Genomic DNA, 17863 nt, shown 5'->3' with positions numbered 1-17863 from the left:
TCTGTACCTTTTTAAAAAAATCAGGCCATTTATTTAGGGTGCCTAATTAGAGATGACTGGAACTAACTCTAGGTACTCACATTTGAAAAGATTTTGTAGAGGTTTTAATTATTTTTAAAAATGTATTTTTTATAATTAAACTCTTTCTGTCCTTTGTCACCCGACTGATTTAAATGCATCTATGACCCATAGTTCCCATGTCACAACTGGAGTCTGATACTCATCTTTACCTATTTCATTTTAATGCACAAGTTTTCAGCATGCTTTTGTGGGGCTCGCCTCCTACATGGAAAGAAGGAAATGCCAGAGATACTCTTGCAGATCACAGCTGTACTAGCTTTAAAGCAGCCATTTCATGGACCAAACAAACAAAGTCATATTCTGCCCTCAGTTAGCCCCATGCACTCCACTAACATCAGTGGAGCTGCATGTCCATGAATCAAAGGATAATTTGGCCTCCTACTGCTTGAGCATTAATGCTAAAATGTTAGTTTTGGTCAGTTATTCTAGTATTTTGGTAGCTTTTTTGTTAAATCTCAGAGTTGATCCACAGGGCATTGTCATTATGTTGCTGTCTCACCTTTCAGTTGATAGACAGACTTCCTGCTGGAGAGACATAATTATTTAACCGGATCCACTCATCCTGCCACTGATTTGTTTTACTTTTGTTCTTGGCAACAAGCAGCAACTTCAGGTAATTGTTTCTTTTCTCATTTGGCTAATTCTTTCAAAACACTTTAGCAAATTAACCCATGTAGTTCACTTCTAGTAAACACAGGATCTCCTGAAAGGATTTACAAAACCAAAGTACCTCAGATTTTTCAGACAACCTTTGTTTTGCTTTGGTTTTGTCCTGTGCACACTTATAGAAAAGGCTCAGGAAACAAGCTGGATTTTGTAATTTCTCATCAGCCAGGAATTGTAAGCAGATAATGAGAGAATCAAAGTTGAGGGGTTTCTTTTGTACAAGACACAGATTAAGACAAACAACATTGTACCTCTGTCTCTGGACTACATAATAAAAGTAAAATGTGTCAGGCAATGACCTATTTTTACTACAACTGTCTCCTCGCATTAAAGGTTTCCTATTGGACACTGATCCATCTGGAAATTGTCTCCCCTTTGACAGACTCCATTTTAGCTCTAACTGGGTTAGTTTAAACTATCTTTATTTAAACCACAGTATCACCTGCACCGTGGGATTTCAATAGTATACCTTAGACTAGAGCCCTCTCCACAATAGCACTAGTTGAGTTTATACTAAGGTACACTACACGACATGCTATTGTTCAAGCAGAAGTTATGAGCTTGAGGCAGGAATCACTGGGTAAAAACCTATGGCCTTTGTTATGCAGGTCATCAGATTAGATGATCACAAGGGTTCCTTCTGAACTTAAAATCTATGATTGAAGTGTATTCAACAAGAAAGAGTTCAAGGGATACCTTCCCTCAGTTAAGCAGGATTCAACAACTACCCTGTAAAGTGGCAGTAAAACAGCTTTAAAACTCTGTGAGACCCAAACCACATTAATCAATTTGATATTGCATTAAGGGCCCAGTCTAAAGTTCCTTGTAATCAATGGACAGACTCTCATTGATTTCAATGGGGTTTTGATCAGGCTCTAAATTGTAGAGTGACAAGTTAGCTAATAACTCTCTTCACAAATACATATTTTCAGTGTTCTAACTACAACACAACATCCTTCCAATGGTAAAGAAATAACTACATCTGTGTGAATACTGCAATAACTAACTATTTGTGATTATTCACTCAAATAAAAATTACAGACATCCTTCTAAACTGTGATTCTTTTTGTTCGTTTTCTGCAATCATTTTTACAAATATGTTCATGGAACTAAAAGTCACACAAAGTTTCATGCTGGAAGTGTTTGCACAACCATCTTGAATTTCCTTTGGTTTCCTGTGCATAGATATTTCAGTCATCTTGAGAGAAAGAAGAAATAATATCATATGCTTTAGGCGGGTAATCATAGAATCATAGAACTGGAAGAGACCTCGAGAGGTCATCTAGTCCAATCCCCTGCATTCATGGCAGGACTAAATTATCTAGACCAGGGGTCAGCAACGTTTGGCACGCGGCTCGCCAGGGTAAGCACCCTGGCGGGCTGGGCCAGTTTATTTACCTGCTGACGCGCCAGGTTCGGCCGATCGCGGCCCCCACTGGCCACAGTTCGCCATCCCGGGCCAATGGGGGCGGCGGAAAGCCGCGGCCAGCACATCGCTCGCCCGCGCTGCTGGAGAGCAGGCCCACAAGAAGCGTTTAGGCATGGCCTCCAGAGTAATATGATTTATACTCCTGTTTATTTTGTGCTGAAGAGCACAACAGAGATTGATGAGGGAACAGTCAAGCACGCTACACCTTTCCTAAGCAAATGGCTCATCACCAATAGAATCATAGAATATCAGGGTTGGAAGGGACCTCAGGAGGTCATCTAGTCCAACCCCCTGCTCAAAGCAGGACCAATTCCCAGGCCAATGGGGGCGGCGAGAAGTGGCGCGGGTGAGTGATGTGCTGGCCGCGGCTTCCCGCCGCCCCCATTGGCCCGGGACGGTGAACCGCGGCCAGTGGGGGCTGCGATCTGCTGCGATCTGCCGAACCTGCCGCGTCAGCAGGTAATTAAACCAACTAGACATGGAGCCGTTGATCACTACCCGTTGAACCCGATGATCCAGCCAGCTTTCTATCCACCTTATAGTCCATTCATCCAACCCATACTTCTTTAACTTGCTGGCAAGAATACTGTGGGAGACTGTATCAGAAGCTTTGCTAAAGTCAAGGAATAACACATCCACTGCTTTCCCCTCATCCACAGACCCAGTTATTTCCTCATAGAAGGCAATTAGGTTAGTCAGGCATGACTTGCCCTTGGTGAATCCATGCTAACTGTTCCTGATCACTTTCCTCTCCTCTAAGTGCTTCAGAATTGATTCCTTGAGGACCTGCTCCATGATTTTTCTGGGGACTGAGGTGAGGCTGACTGGCCTGTAGTTCCCCGGATCCTCCTTCTTCCCTTTTTTAAAGATAGGCACTACATTAGCCTTTTCCCAGTCATCTGGGACCTCCCCCGATCACCATGAGTTTTCAAAGATAATGGCCAATGGCTCTGCAATCACATCCGCCAACTCCTTTAGCACCCTCGGATGCAGCACATCCGGCCCCATGAACTTGTGCTCGTCCAGTTTTTCTAAATAGTCCCGAACCACTTCTTTCTCCACAGAGGGCTGGTCCCCTCTTCCCCGTGCTGTGCTGCTCAGTGTATTTCCTAGTCTACCGGCATCTGAAAGAAGAAGGCTAGTATTGGTAAACAACAAATAACTTAAATGCAAATAAAAATCTAGCACTGTTGAACCAAGAAGAAAAAACCAGGGAGGTGACATGTCAAGATTCCATGCTAAATATTAATATGGAGGGTTAAAAAAAAACCCTTAGAACTTAAAGAGACTTTATTAATAATGCAGTGACACTAGAAAAAAAGAAACCCACCTTGTGATGGGGGGTACAAACCCCATCCTGGAAAGGAAGGGGTTAAAGAGATACTTTGGGCCAAGGCAACCCCACCCCAGCACATCTGAAAAGCATACATGGGCTGGAGGAGGAGCTCACTAGCAGGCAGCCTGTGAAAGTGAATAGACCGATGGGCCTCCTGATTCAGAGGGAGCTTTACGGGAGTTTCAGCTGCCTTGGGTTCCTGACTATTGAGAATTGACCTGATCTGCTCAGGGGAAGAAGGACTCTGTACGCTTGCATGGTCTGGGGGCTGTCCTTTGATTTATTTTGTTTCTATGTCTTTGCCCTTTTCTGTAAGGAGACTGGGGGAAAGCAATCTAGAGGAGCAGTGACGCAGCACTCTTTGGGGGTGCAGAAACTTGCTGCCCACCACAGAGCCCTGGATTGGCACCTGGCGGAGAGGGTGAGCCAAGATTCTCCTACAATATCTGGATGGGGCTGAAGGTGAAAACCTTCCTCAGATACAGGGGAATCTGGATTGGAAGATCATATAATTTGGAGGGCCATGACTCTGGCACCTTGGCCTGGTGAGGCCTGGGACCCCTTGCCTGACAGCAGGGTTTTCCTTTATTGGATTCTCTGTATACCCTGAAAAGGGTGGATGCGATTCATGGCCTGGCCAGAGTCTGAGTCGCAGGAAGGTGCCGACTGCTGCAGGACTAGAGCAGCTGTCAACAGGGGCCACCAGGAAGGACGAGAGCCTGCTATGCCATGCATGACCACTAGGCGGAGCCTGCTATGCCATGCATGACCACTAGGCGGTGCCAGCAATGTGATCCCCTTAACATACATGCTAGTTAGATGAGCTGAGTTTACTGAATACAGACTATTTACTTCTTAGTCCAGGAATATCCACAATGTGGCTAGCTGTTGACCATGAATGTTGGGTCTTGCTGTTGTTTTTTCTCTCTGAATTCATATCAAGCTCATACTGTCTGAAACCTTGGCTTTGGGATCAATCCAAATGAACATTGTGGTGCTGAGGACCAAATTTCTTTGCGGCGAATTGATAGTAGGTATAGTCATAGGCTCTGTGTTGTATGGGGAAAATGACAAAAGCTATATTCACTGATAACTTACTTTCCATTTCTTTTTGTTGCACTGTTTATTGTGTAATCTAGCAACTCAAAATATTGAACAAAGTAAATAAGCACTATGGAAATCCATAGATCAAAAATATTCATAATGCTTAGAAAGAAATACATATGTTTCTTTTGGTCTCTTTAGGAGGACTTTTGTTTTTCTGTTTTAGTCTCATTAAAAGGACAGCATGCACTAAACAGATAAAATAGCCACTCATTAGCAAAACTTGGCCAGATATTTTCTACCAGTGCCCTACTGTAAATGTGGAATAATGTCACTGGCTTCCCTGGAGTAACTCTGGGTTTATCCAGGTATAGCTAGAGCTGGAGAAACAGTGGGGAAAATGATGCACAAACACATTAGGGAATTCTGATCTGATCAAACAAACCTGTTAGGGAATTCCAAATTGTGATATGATCTGACCGTGTTCATACTCATTTGCTCTCTGGTGAGTACTCTGGTGACAGGATTTTGTTTGCATGAATATTTAGGGAAGCACTCATATATGCATGTGTAACTCTTCTGCCAGCTGATGCCTGCAGAAGTAAAAGCCAGATTCAATATCTAAGGGTTCCTCAAAACAAAACCGTCTCGAACACCCACTCAGAAACCTAGGGAAACAAAATACCTCCCCTGAATGTTCGTAATAGGCAACGATTCCCCACTCTCAAGCACTGACTCTGTTTATAACAGAAGAAAAAACTTTTTTTTATTGAGGGGAGAGGGACCACAGCATTAATTTGGGACCACAGTAATAACTCAAAAACATGCAAATAATAAGTAAAGCGTCGGGGGGTAAGACACCCATAAGTAAGACACCCATCCCACAGTATCTTGACTAGTGTCCTTTGCCTTGTTTTCCCAACTAATGGACAAATGTCCCTTCACACTCCTCCCCTGGCCGCACCCTACTCACGGTTTATTTTTAGAGATCAGCAAAGTCCCAGAGTCCACAGGCACATTCAGGTGTGTTCACCTCCAGCCCTTACACCACTGGCTTACACATGAATGAGCACATGCTGTGACCTCCCAGCCCAGAACGTTGGCATGACTCAAATCCAGGACCTTCATGAGCAAAGCACAGAGTGATATCACTTGGGCTACAGGAGCAACTCCGTTAGTGGATCATGGTAGTAGGCTGTAATCCTCTCTGTGGCGCGTTAGAGGGAGATTTGGCACACACACTCTCTATTAGTGTGTTACACTTTATTGTGCCCAGATTTGTGTATTTGTATCAGAAGTATTCATCTAGCCCCCCCCCCCCATCTATACTGGTTTTGTGTGTGGGTTTCGGGAGCAGTAAGGCAGAAAGAGCATGAGAAATCGAGTGATTTTCAAAAATACAACAGCATTGTCTGATACCTGATCATCAGCATTAGCAGCAGAGATGAAAGAGAGGGCAAAAGCACATAGGAGGAGGGATACTTCAGCAGCAGAAAGGAGACACTTTGATAATCTTCCAGCTCTAGAACATGGAGGAAGATATCTGCTGTGCAGCCAGATGCCAAGGCATGAGGATGAGCACCAGGGGATAACTGCCTTATTGAGCCATCACTACACATTGCACAGGCATAGGCCATGAATGTGACAAGAGAAAACTAAATGTAAAGCCTGCTAGCAGCCCATCAATCTGTTTGATATCTTCCTCTCTTCCTGAGGCAGGAAGGAAACAAAGTATTTTTAAACCAGGGGTCCACAACCATAATCAAATACAAATATCTTTCTGTGGAAAAAGAGTAAAGGAAGAGATTTTGAAATGTCTGAAAATTGATTAGACTCTTTTTTTCTATCCTAGTGCATTTCTCTGCCTGAAGTGGTCTGAGGGATTCAATGCCTTGGTGAGTTGTTCAAACATTGCACCTATTTATAAAGGTTAGAGCATCAAATCAGGGAACAGAAATCACATAATGTAGCTTGGATAACTGTGATGGGGTGTCCACCCCACACACGACTGAAAGGGGTTAAGGTGGACAGGTAGGCCTATTAACTCCACAGGCTGCACCTGTAGGGTTACCATATTTAAGCATTAAAAAAAAGAGGACACTCCACGGGTCCTGGCCCTGCTCCTTCCCCCGCCCTGGCTCTGCCCCTTCCCCACCCAACCCCACCCCAACTCCGCCCCTTCCCCAAAGTCCCTGTCCCAACTCAGCCTGAGCACCCCGCATTCCTCCTCCTCCTCCCTCCCAGCCACGCAAAACGGCTTCCTGAGTGCTACCGGCTTCACGGTTGGCCGGGCAGCCCCCAGACCTCCAGACCCTGCGCCCCGGCCGGGCGCTTCCCCAGCGCAGCCAGAGCCTGGAGGATACTGCTCTCTCCTCTCCAGTCACACCCCTGCCCTCTCTCCAAACCTCCCGGTGGCCTCACCCAGTTAAGAGCAACAAGAGTGCAACGCAGGTGGCTGTTGGGGCTGGGGGAAGAAAACTTTTGCTGCAGCAGAAAGGCACTGGGAGCACTTTCGGCCGGCTGCAAACTGCCGAGTGACACCCGATGCGAAGGGCCAGAGACCAGCCAGATCCACCAGCCCAGCCCCGCTTTCTGCACGTTGTCCAAGACCCGGTGCTGCAGCGCCCCCCGGTCTGCATCCCGCCCCCTGTCGCAATGCTGGGTCTACTCATGCTGCTGTTGTGGCCCGACCAGTGCACCATGGCTTGGTTGTGCGCCAAGTCCCCGGTCAGCGCAAAAGTGCTGCTGCTTAGCTTCGGCTCCTCCAGCCTGAAGTGGGTGGCTTTGCCCTGCGGCTGCTCGGGGGATGCTCCTGCCGCCTCCCTGCCCTGCTGGTCCCGCTCCGCCGGGACCCCCCGGCTCTCCTCCGCTCCGCCTGGCTCCTTCTCAGCCGGCTGCCATGGGGCACACACCCAGCCGGGGTCCGCTCTTTGCCTCGTCGGCCCGGCAGGGCGGGCGCAGTCCCCCAGGGGGGAGCTCGGGGCAGGCCGGGGCCAGGGGAGCATGCTGGGGATGCGCTGGGGTCGGGCTGGCTGGTCGGTTTCTCCTGGCTGGGAGCAGCCAGGGAGAGAACTTCCCCGCCAGGAACCACCTCGCCTCTTCCCCCGCGGCCCGGCCACCCGGGCATAATAATCCCCACTGCGGCTGAGGCGGCTTCCCCGGGGCCAGGCAGGCGCGGCAAGTTATCTTGGCTCCGCTGGTGCCAAAGGTGCAGAGGAATTGGACAAGCCAGGTCCCGGCGAGCAGAGCATACACGATCTCTGCACTTGCCCACGCCTGGCTTTCCCAGGATCATATGCCACCTCCCCAGACCTGCGTCCTGTTGAAAGTTCCGATCCTCCCGCAACTCCTCTGAAAATGCAGAGACACAAACATGTCCCCTGGGGAATGAAGGAACAAACACTCCCCTCCCCAGCCGCTTCAGTAATGCTGGCATTTTCCCAGACATGTTCGGCTTTTTGGCAATACCCCCCAGATGGGGGTTTGATTACCAAAAAGCTGGACATGTCCAGGAAAATCCGGACGTATGGTAACCCTATGCACCTGGAGGAAGAGCCAGGGAGTAAGGATTGATTGCAAGCAGGCTCAGCTGGGAAGGAAGAGGCAGGGCCTATAAAGCAAGGCAGCTGGCCACAGACTGGGGCAGCACTCGCTCCCTGGGAAGAGGGTTTGGAGCTGGTACTCCCAGAGAGGGGGAAGCTAGAAGAGTAGGAAGCAGTCTGGGAAAGGAGTAGTGAGGGCCGGGACAGTAAAGTCAAGAGCTTCTGGGGTGAGGGTCCCTAGACTGGAAGTGGAGGATGGGCCTGGGTTCCCCTACCAGCCCTGAAGGAGTGGTTCTGAATGGAAAGACTTGGATATACCCCAGAAGTGGTGGGAACACTGAATGACCTAGCTGGAGGGCTGAGTCACAAAGAAGATGCTGTGGTTCCTGGAATGAGAGAGGAGCTGGAGACCTGAGAGCAGGGGTCGGCAACCTTTCAGAAGTGGTGTGCTGAGTCTTCATTTATTCACTCTAATTTAAGGTTTCGCGTGCCAGTCATACATTTTAATGTTTTTGGAAGGTCTCTTTCTATAAGTCTATAATATATAACTAAACCATTGTTGTATGTAAAGTAAATAAGGTTTTTAAAATGTTTAAGAAGCTTCATTTAAAATTAAATTAAAATGCAGAGCCCTCCGGACTGGTGGCCAGGACCCAGGCAGTGTGAGTGCCACTGAAAATCAGCTCGTGTGCCACCTTCAGCACACGTGCCATAGGTTGCCTACCCCTGCCTGAGAAAGATGGTGTGATGGCGTGCGATCCCAGGAAGGGGTGTCAGTCTTCAGAGAATTCCCAGAGTGACCAGGAGGAGGTGCCAGACAAGTGGTGAGTGGAGCACCCTGTGACAGTGACCAATCACAGAGGCGGAAAAGTGAATTCCAACTATCAGGTATTCAAATGAACACTCATGATAAACAGTTGATGATCATCTGTCTCAAATATGTTTGTAAACACTATTCATTAAACAAGTATGCATAATGCTGACATGAAATCATCACCTCTTTGCAGAACAGAAGCAAGGGTCAACTCCAAAGTGTAAATTGGCAATTGTAGACAAGCCTGAAGAGTAATAAAAAGAATATTTTCATCCTAAGCGGAATTCTCTCTAATCATCTGTTCTCCTTCTCTACTTACACAAGCCATTATCTGGGGTTGTGTTGGCTACCAGGCTCCCCACACCACAGCAGCAGCCCTGGGAACCCTGGCTGGAGCTGGTTCTCCTGGAGCTGGTAGGCTCCCTGCTGTAGAGCAGCTAAGTGCTATTGACATTTTTGAGAGAGACAGGATAGGTGAGGAATCTTTTACTGGACTAGTGGTGGTGGATGGTATAAGCTTTCAAGCTACACAGCTCGAGGTACACAGTTTGAAAGCTTGTATCTTCCACCAACAGAAGGAAGTTGGTCCAATAAAATATAACTCACCTACCTCATCTCTCTCTTATACTGGGACCAACACAGTGGCAATAACTTTGCAACCGACATTCTTGTCAGTTTCACAGTTGCTAATCACTGAATAGCAATTGACAAGAATGTCAATTTCCATTTCATTTCAGAAACATTTGAGGATTCTTAGTTTTGCTGAGAAATGTTGGTAAATCCGAATAGAATAAAAGCAATTTCAAAAATACCCAAACTTTAGCTGGTTCCAACCAGCTCTATTCTTGAACCGATTTAAGAAGAGCCATACTACAGGGTTGCACTGATTTAGGGAATCCAGTTTCTGAATTAGTTAGTTTAGCTGAAACTAATCAGTGCAACCTGAAAGTGTAGACAAGGCTTGATGGGGGAGGAAAAGGTAGAGTAGTGTAAATTGAACATGGAGTGTCAGCCTTAAGTTTGGGTTTCCTGGTAATTTTTGGTATGTGTCACTCTTGTTTACATTATTTTTTACTTTTAAAAACAAATACTCCTCCTAACAACAAGCCCACTGATACTTTTCAGCTATCTATTATTTTATTTACAATACAGCATCGGTCCTGAGGATTGTCCTTTATGACAGCTAAATGGAAAGACAGAGCTGTCTATGTATGCTGATTGTGGTACTGTAGTAGTATCTAGTTCAGTACTATTTGCATATTCATCCATCCTCCATGTTAACTACCAACTAAAAGGATGAGCCAAACAATATGTTCAAAAATATTTTGAGTTTGAGACAGTGGGTTTTCTAGTACATGTAGTCTTACCTGTCTGTCTCTTACTGCCTGCTCCTATTCCCATGGAGTGAGTGCACAGGAGAGGTCTACAACAGGATATCGGGTGTAGAGGAGGGTGTCCTGGATATTTGGCTTGTGACTATGCAAAACCAGTGGTCACAAACCCTTGTGTAAGGAGATGTCAGGGACCCTGGCTTCAAGGCTGCCATATACCACACTAGTGGGTGATCCTGTCTATTCACACAGGCTATATGTAGATGCATTTTTCCCAGCGTGAGTAGGCAACTGAAGCCACATTTGAACCCCACAGACCTTGTTTTCCAACATTTTGGTGTAATTGCTAGACCACACTGCCTCCCTTAACTAATATTTGTAATAAATTTATATGTTACAGTTAAAACATGGCTATGTGGTACTGTTGGCTTTCTAACCATGAGGCTGTGAAATTAACCTTTGATCTTTCCCAGCTTAATCAGGAAATTGACTTTGGGAGTTATTCCTCAACTCTGGATCTGTGGTTAAAGTTAGACATCACTAATAGGAAATCTCGTATCAGGAAATGTGTGAATGCTAATCCACACAAACAAAAACAAACCTTTGGTTTACATACAGTTTTACTGGAATTTTCCTCTACATTCTATTTCCTTCAGTAAGTCAGTAAAAAGTACAAGCAGCTTGTTAAAGTCTCTGAAAAGCTCAAGACTTTTTGGGGCCACTTTTACTTCAGGTATACCAGATGCCTATTATGTACTCACAAGAGCTTTAAAAGTCTGGGATAGGGTTTTCAAATACTTGTGTGGGTCATCTGTAAACAGGTACATGCAATTCACCTTGATTGTAGCTCTAATTAATGATGGTATTTTCCTTCCATATGGACAAAAGTCACTTTCTTCTCAAGGATCAAATTTGGTTCCTGGTCCAGGTCAGTTTTCCAAATCAGTTAATTAACTTCGAGTTTGTCCAACTCCATGATTTAAAATTGATCATAGAATCCAGAGAGAAAACAGGTTTGGAATGAAGGCATAATTTGGCAGTATCATGTTAGAGCTTTTCATGGAAAAAAATCATTCGAAAAACAGTAAAAGGAATACATGTCTGGTACAAGCAATCTATGAATATTTCAAACACACTTATCATAGAATTATAGGACTGGAAGGGACCTCAATAGGTCATCTAGTCCAGTCCCCTGCACTCAAGGTAGGAGTAAGTAGACCATCCCTGACAGGTGTTTGGTGATTTTTAAGAGCAGGTTAGACAATGATGGTGATTCCACAACCTCCCAAGGTAATTTATTCCCGTGCTTAACCACTCTGACAGTTAGGAAATTTTGTCCTAATGTTCAGTCTAAACCTTCCTTGCTGCAGTTTAAGCCCATTGTTTCTTGTGCTATCCTCAGAGGTTAAAGAGAACAATTTTTTCCCTCCTCCTTGTAACAACTTTTTATGTGCTTGAAAATTATGTCCCCACTCAGTCTTTCCTTCTGCAGACTAAACAAGCCCAATTTTTTTCAATCTTCCCTCATAGGCCATGTTTTGGAGACCTTTAATCATTTTTGTTGCTCTCCTCTAGACTGTCTCGAATTCGTCCACATCTTTCCTGAAATATGGCGACCAGAACTGGACACAATACTCCAGTTGAGGCCTTATCAGAACGGAGTGGAAGAATTACTTGTGTCCTGTTTACAACACTCCTGCTGATACATCCCAGAATGATGTTTGCTTTTTTGCAACAGTGTCACAATGTTGAGTCATATTTAGCTTGTGATCCACTGTAAGCCCCAGATCCCTTTCCACAGTACTCTTTCCTAGGCAGTCATTTCCCATTTTGTATGTGTGCAACTGATTGTTCCTTCCTAAGTATAGTACTTTGCATTTGTCTTTATTGAATTTCCTCTTATTTGCTTCAGACCATTTCTCCACCTTGTCCAGAACATTTTGAATTTTAATTCTATCCTCCAAAGCATTTGCAACCCCTCACAGCTTGGTATCATCCACAAACTTTGTAACTGTACTCTCTATGCCAGTAGCTAAATCACTTCTGAAGATATTGAACACAACTGGACCCAGGACCGACCCCTGCAGGACCCCACTCAATATGCCCTTCCAGCTTGACTGTGAATCACTGATAATTACTCTCTGCGAATGGTTTTCCAACCAGTAATGCACTCACCTTATAGTAGCTCCATCTAGGGTGGCTACATTTCCTTAGTTATTTTATGATAAGGTCATGTAAGACAGTATCGAAAGCCTTTACTAAAGTTAAAATAAACCACATCTATGGCTTCCTCCCTATCCACCAGGCTTGTTATCCTGTCAAAGAAAGCTATTAGGTTGATTTAACATGATTTGTTCTTGACAAATCCATGTTGACTGTTACTTATCACCTTATCTTCTAGGTGTTTGCAAAATGATTGCTTGACTATTTGCTCCATTATCTTTCCGGGTACTGAAGTTCAACTAACTGGTTTGTAATTCCTTTAGATCAGGCCCTAATGTTAATATCCTTAACACCCCTATTAGAATTCCCATTTAATTTAAAGAAGAAAATAATCTATAGTAATTTTGAAGCTGCACCCAAATCCATTAACTGCAATACCTGTACACCTGGCCTGAGCCTGCAAACTTTTTCTCTTTGGTTTAGATCCCAGTTTTATAATCAAATCCTTTGCATCCCCGCTGAGCTCCATTGATTTCAATGTGATTTGCATGGGCGTGTAGGTCCACTCACTCTGATCTGACTGCAGGTCTGGCCCTAAGCACCTATTGCTGTGAGAAGTTCCACTGAAGTCAATGGCCAACCTGTCCTAGCTGTACTCTGTGCAAGACCTCAGGGAGGCAGTACAAAGTCCTAGTCCTAAGAGAGTGTCCCACAGAACAGAAAATGACAAGGTGCACAACAGTGGATTCTGCAAAACAGTACTTCTTAGAATTAGTAAAGCAATGATACTCAAAAAGAAATTGAACAAAATGTTCTTTGCACTTTAAAAGAGGCTATTTAAATATAAGGAAGGGGGATCAGAACACATTTCCTTAATTCCATCTCCTTTTCCACATGGACAAATACAAAATTGGTCCAGAAATGCCAGCCACAGCAGGCTAAACCAGTAGGAAGAGGATTGAAACCTATATGCTCACAGCTTCACTGCACAGCTTCAGAGATGATCTTGTTCCGGAGTGAACACTTCGAACAATGTTCTCAAATATGCCATTATGTTGGCTTCAATAAAACAGGTATTGCATGTTAGTCATTTGGTATCTGTTTTTTTTCATGAAATACATTTTAGATAATATAATAAAATGTGGATGACATATTAGTTAATCCTTGCTAAATACAATTGTATCTTGATCCAGTATCTCTTCTAGAACTCATAAATGTTCTGGTCACTTTTGAGTATTCAGACTCCTTACTGTGTATTTTGGTCTCTGACAGTAGAGATCTAACTGTTATAGTTAAACCCTGCAATGTGAATGACTACAACGTAAGAGTTCCTGGGTGTGGAAAAGCAGCAAACCATTTGGGACCTGCCTCTGCAGGAGGGGCCTCCTTCCTGCTCAGTCTCAGTTATGTGATGAGCTCCATTGACTCCTGTGGGTAGGCACTGCTAAGCATAAGGGCTGCAGGGTTGAATCCTTGAACAGAAGCTGACAAATACTTTGCTTTTTGTGAAGCCATTCAAAATAAGTCCTTGTGGTGTTGCTGACGGGGCTCCATTTTTCTCACAGCTCTAGAAACCTGTTATTATCAGTGACATGATTATAATGACTCAACTTGAACAAAGAGCTTGAGGCTGGAATTTGGCATGCAAGCCCTCAATCCCTCTGACACTAAGGGCCCGATCCGAAGCTGATTAAAGTCCAATGGGATTCTTTTCATTCCCTTCAATAGACTTTGACTCAGGCTCTTAATTTTAATAGAGCAGTTACAAAAGACATTTGGTCATCTATCGAAAGATGGGAGGGAGAGTGTCACAACAATAAATTCTTAGCAGTTGGGTAACAATTTGGTACAATCTTTTCCTGCCTTACAAATGGCATTCATCTAAATAATGTTTATCTGATCCATAAATTGAGACTCCGTGATCTCCTGTTGGGGATAAAGTGCACATGAGTCCACATGGAGTTTCCACAATATTTGTCCTGCAAGAAGGAGAGTTTTGGGAATTCACCCTGGAGACTGGATCTATGGTTGCTTGTCTGTATATTCCAGTGCAGTTGCTGGGGAAGTTGGCTTCTATCTAGTGCTCGCTTCATGGTCATGTTTTTGCCTTCTGGAGGTAAGTGTCCTACCATTTACTTTTTCCACCTTTCCAGAAACTTAATCCATTTACCAGTTCAAATCTAGCACATATCAACAGAAAGTACCATCTAACCGTCTGTTTACTGATCTATGTGAAATAAAATGCTGGGCTCAAGTCAAGGATGGAATAATAGATAAAGGTAATGGATAGATAAACTAATGGAATATGGAGCTCTAAGTCACTGGTTCCAATGTGGTTCAAGTCACAGGTCAGTGTGAACATCATTATTAGCTCACAGCTATGCAGTGGAATGAGTTTGTCATGTTATTCCTCTTCCTATTGGACAGGTATCCACTCCACAAAATTACTATCACACTTGGCTCCAATTGACACCTGTGTTAACAGTCTCAGCAGAGAGACCAAGTACTGAAGAACCATAATCCTGAGCCATCCCCTGGGCTCTGAGAATAAGGGCTGATGTGTGTTGGTGGGCCTGGAGAAGCAACCTTGCTACTCATGCCATATCTATCACAGAGGACTTCATTCTCCAGGGCCATCAGTCCAGTATCTTTCATAAGTGCTACTACATTCACAGAGAAAATAAATCCATACTATTGTTTAATTGGTGGGTTTGCTGAATAATTTATTAATGTCATCAATAATGAAATATAAACACTGGTTTCTACAAAGGTAGATATTGCCTAATGATTTTTATGTGCCTATATTAGCAACAGGCCTGAGCCAACCTCACCCACATCCAACGCTATCCCTGGAGAAATCTACATCCAGATTTTGTAACTCAGGATTGTTTGTCTTACGTGCACACCTGCTTCCTGAGCCATAACAGCTCTTTCACCCTCATAACACTTGCAATGAAATTCACTCCGAATAATTGGTAGTCAGGGTCCATTAGTTTCAAACCACTTTTATAATCTGTGGAGTACACAGTGCATATTTAAAAACAGTTTAAATAAAAGTACATACAAAGGATGTGATGGGTGATTAGATTTACACAGCTAGGCATGCTGGCTTGTAAAGCTGGCCCTGTTTGTCTTATAAAAATTAACTACTAGTGCTCTTTCAATGGGACACGTGTGTCATAGTATCATGAAGACAGTCAAAGAGCTGTGTAAATGGGAGGTCCTTGAAATAGGCATTGCAGAAGTAGATTCATATTGTTTATATTTAGTAGTAATTTTGAATATTTGTTTATTGTATCTGTTGTTGTTAAAGATATAAATAGGGTAACCGTATTTCTCTACACTGAAAACAGGACACTGGTTAAGCAGCGATCTCAGGTGGGTCGGGCATCGCTGCTTGCTCGAGCCCTGCGGTGTGGGGCTGACAGTCAGCGACACCTGGCGTTGCAGCTTGTCCAAGCTGACGTCATGGACATCACAACTTTTTTTTGGCAAAACTGGGCATTTGTCCCATTTGCTCTTGCCTGAACATTCCTCTGTGCCCCCCTAGGGCTAGAGCAAATGGGACAAATGCCCAGTTTTGCCAAAAACGTTGTGACGTCCAGGGCAGAGGTGAAGAAGGGGACTTTTCCAGAAAAAATGCTGTAATAAAAGAAATGGGAGCTTCCCCTTTAAGAATAGGGTGGGGGCCCAGTGAGTGAGCCATTGCAAGGTCTAGGGTGTTTAAAGTGAGGCGGCTGCTGCAGGTAAAGGTTGGCCTGCAGCTGTGCACCAAGGAGGTCTCTGTCCGCAAGAAGCTCCTAAAGCCAGAGGTTTGAATCCCAGTATAATCAATGGTCTTTTTGAAACATTGAGGCTCATCATGAAGGGTGGAACAGATTAGGAGGTCCTTCTGAATCGGTTTGTTCAGAGCCCTTTTGCAGGAGTGCAGTTGAGCAGGCTACAAAATAGCAGAGAGTGAAAATTTACTGTGTGAGACTGAAAGCTGTCTGTGCCTCCTAGCAGAGCAGGATCTCCTGAGTGGGACAGAATGGATGCAAATTCCAGAGTACAATCAAGCAAATGTAAGGCGCACAAGCAGCAGAGGGTTGATCAAGTATATTCTGCAGCATTTAGAGAATATATCTGTTCAATGGAGGATGAAGGCATGTGCCTATTACTCCATCTGAATGATCAAATCTAGGATCTGATTCAGAAAGGGAAGGTCAAACCAGAGTCAGAAAAGGCTAAACAGGAAAACCTCACTCTGGCGTGAACACAAGCTTTGCTACTTTGTAAGAACATGGAATTGATAGTGCTGCAGCAACAACAACAACAACAACAAAAAAAGGGTAATTTAGAGCTAAGCTGCTGAAAAAGGAATCAGAGCAATGATTGAAAGTAATAATGGAACACTGCCTCCGCTCCATCCACACCTGCTATCAGTAGTTAGGAAAGATGTCACAATTAGCGAGCAAACTGGTGATTTCACACAAAAGAACAAGTTAAATGTAGTAATCTGGAACACAAAGCTGAAAATGGATTAAAGAAGAGTTAGCCGGAGAAAAACATTATAGACCGTGTGATTGGTGCAGGCAGCCCAGGATTAAAACTCTGAAGTTACCTGGAGGGCAAGAGTGATCTCACATTGCCCAAACTAAGGCAGATCCCACAAACACATTATTTTGAAGCAAATGCCATTGATCTCTATCAAAAATTAACTAAGGCAGAGTTCCTCGTGTGTGCAGTAGACCTTCATCAAAAAATTATCTTTGTGGCAGAGAAGACAGTCTGCATTAAAATATCATCCTGAATTGGTCCAAAGTCAGTTTCTATAGTCTATCGGGACTGGGTTGCACAATGAGAATATTAAAACTGACCTAAAATCTGTAATTAGAGGATTTAAATGTAGCTGATGAAATTTTGTTGGGAAAAATTGAATACTGCCTGTAGCATTCAAATGGAGCACAAGCAAAAATTAAGAGCCCCAGGGCATCCAAGACCATTACAAATAAATGCTTTGCAATCTGTTTTGAAAGAAGGAGAAATGAAAGATCTCATCACTGTCAGCCATAAACTGCCAAGGCCAAATTTGTCTGTTACTCAGGTGGAACAGAACAATGAAGCAATCTGATAACTAGCAATTGAAATGGCTGCTTTCACAAAAACCATGAGTTCAGGGAAGACCTGTAGTAGTTCCCCAAATTATACAATCCAGAAAGGACGAATGCTGCAGAAATTCTGTCAAAACTGCCAATGGGAAGAATCAACTGAAACATGATTTTTGCTGCAAGTGTGGTAGCAATGCACTCTGGGCAAGAGGATGGGAGGTCAATATCAGTAATTTGGAAACAAAAGAGGGTTGCAACCAGTGGGGAAGGAGTGATCAACCCTCATTAGTCTTCCACGTAATCCAGGGCTGCCTCACAACTCTGGTTATATAGCACAGGTTCTGATGACAGGTTGCTTAAAGCAGTG

General features: G+C 44.2%; 1 long non-coding RNA gene across 2 annotated transcripts in view; it reads left to right on the top strand.

The window, feature by feature from the left end:
• The window catches only part of LOC117872065, a 48478-nt gene extending 37021 nt beyond the window's left edge, over positions 1-11457 (top strand). The window contains exons 3-5 of one of the 2 annotated variants that reach the window (XR_004644396.1): positions 588-694; positions 6409-6451; positions 8727-11457. This is a non-coding gene — a long non-coding RNA (uncharacterized LOC117872065). The remainder of the gene's footprint in view (positions 1-587; positions 695-6408; positions 6452-8726) is intronic. The other variant, XR_004644395.1, reaches the window with a different exon arrangement.
• The last annotated feature ends 6406 nt before the right edge of the window (positions 11458-17863 follow it).

The sequence above is a fragment of the Trachemys scripta genome, chromosome 2 (assembly GCF_013100865.1).
Source record: "Trachemys scripta elegans isolate TJP31775 chromosome 2, CAS_Tse_1.0, whole genome shotgun sequence".
NCBI classification, from domain to species: Eukaryota; Metazoa; Chordata; order Testudines; family Emydidae; genus Trachemys; species Trachemys scripta.
This window is presented reverse-complemented; position numbering and strand designations above follow the sequence as displayed.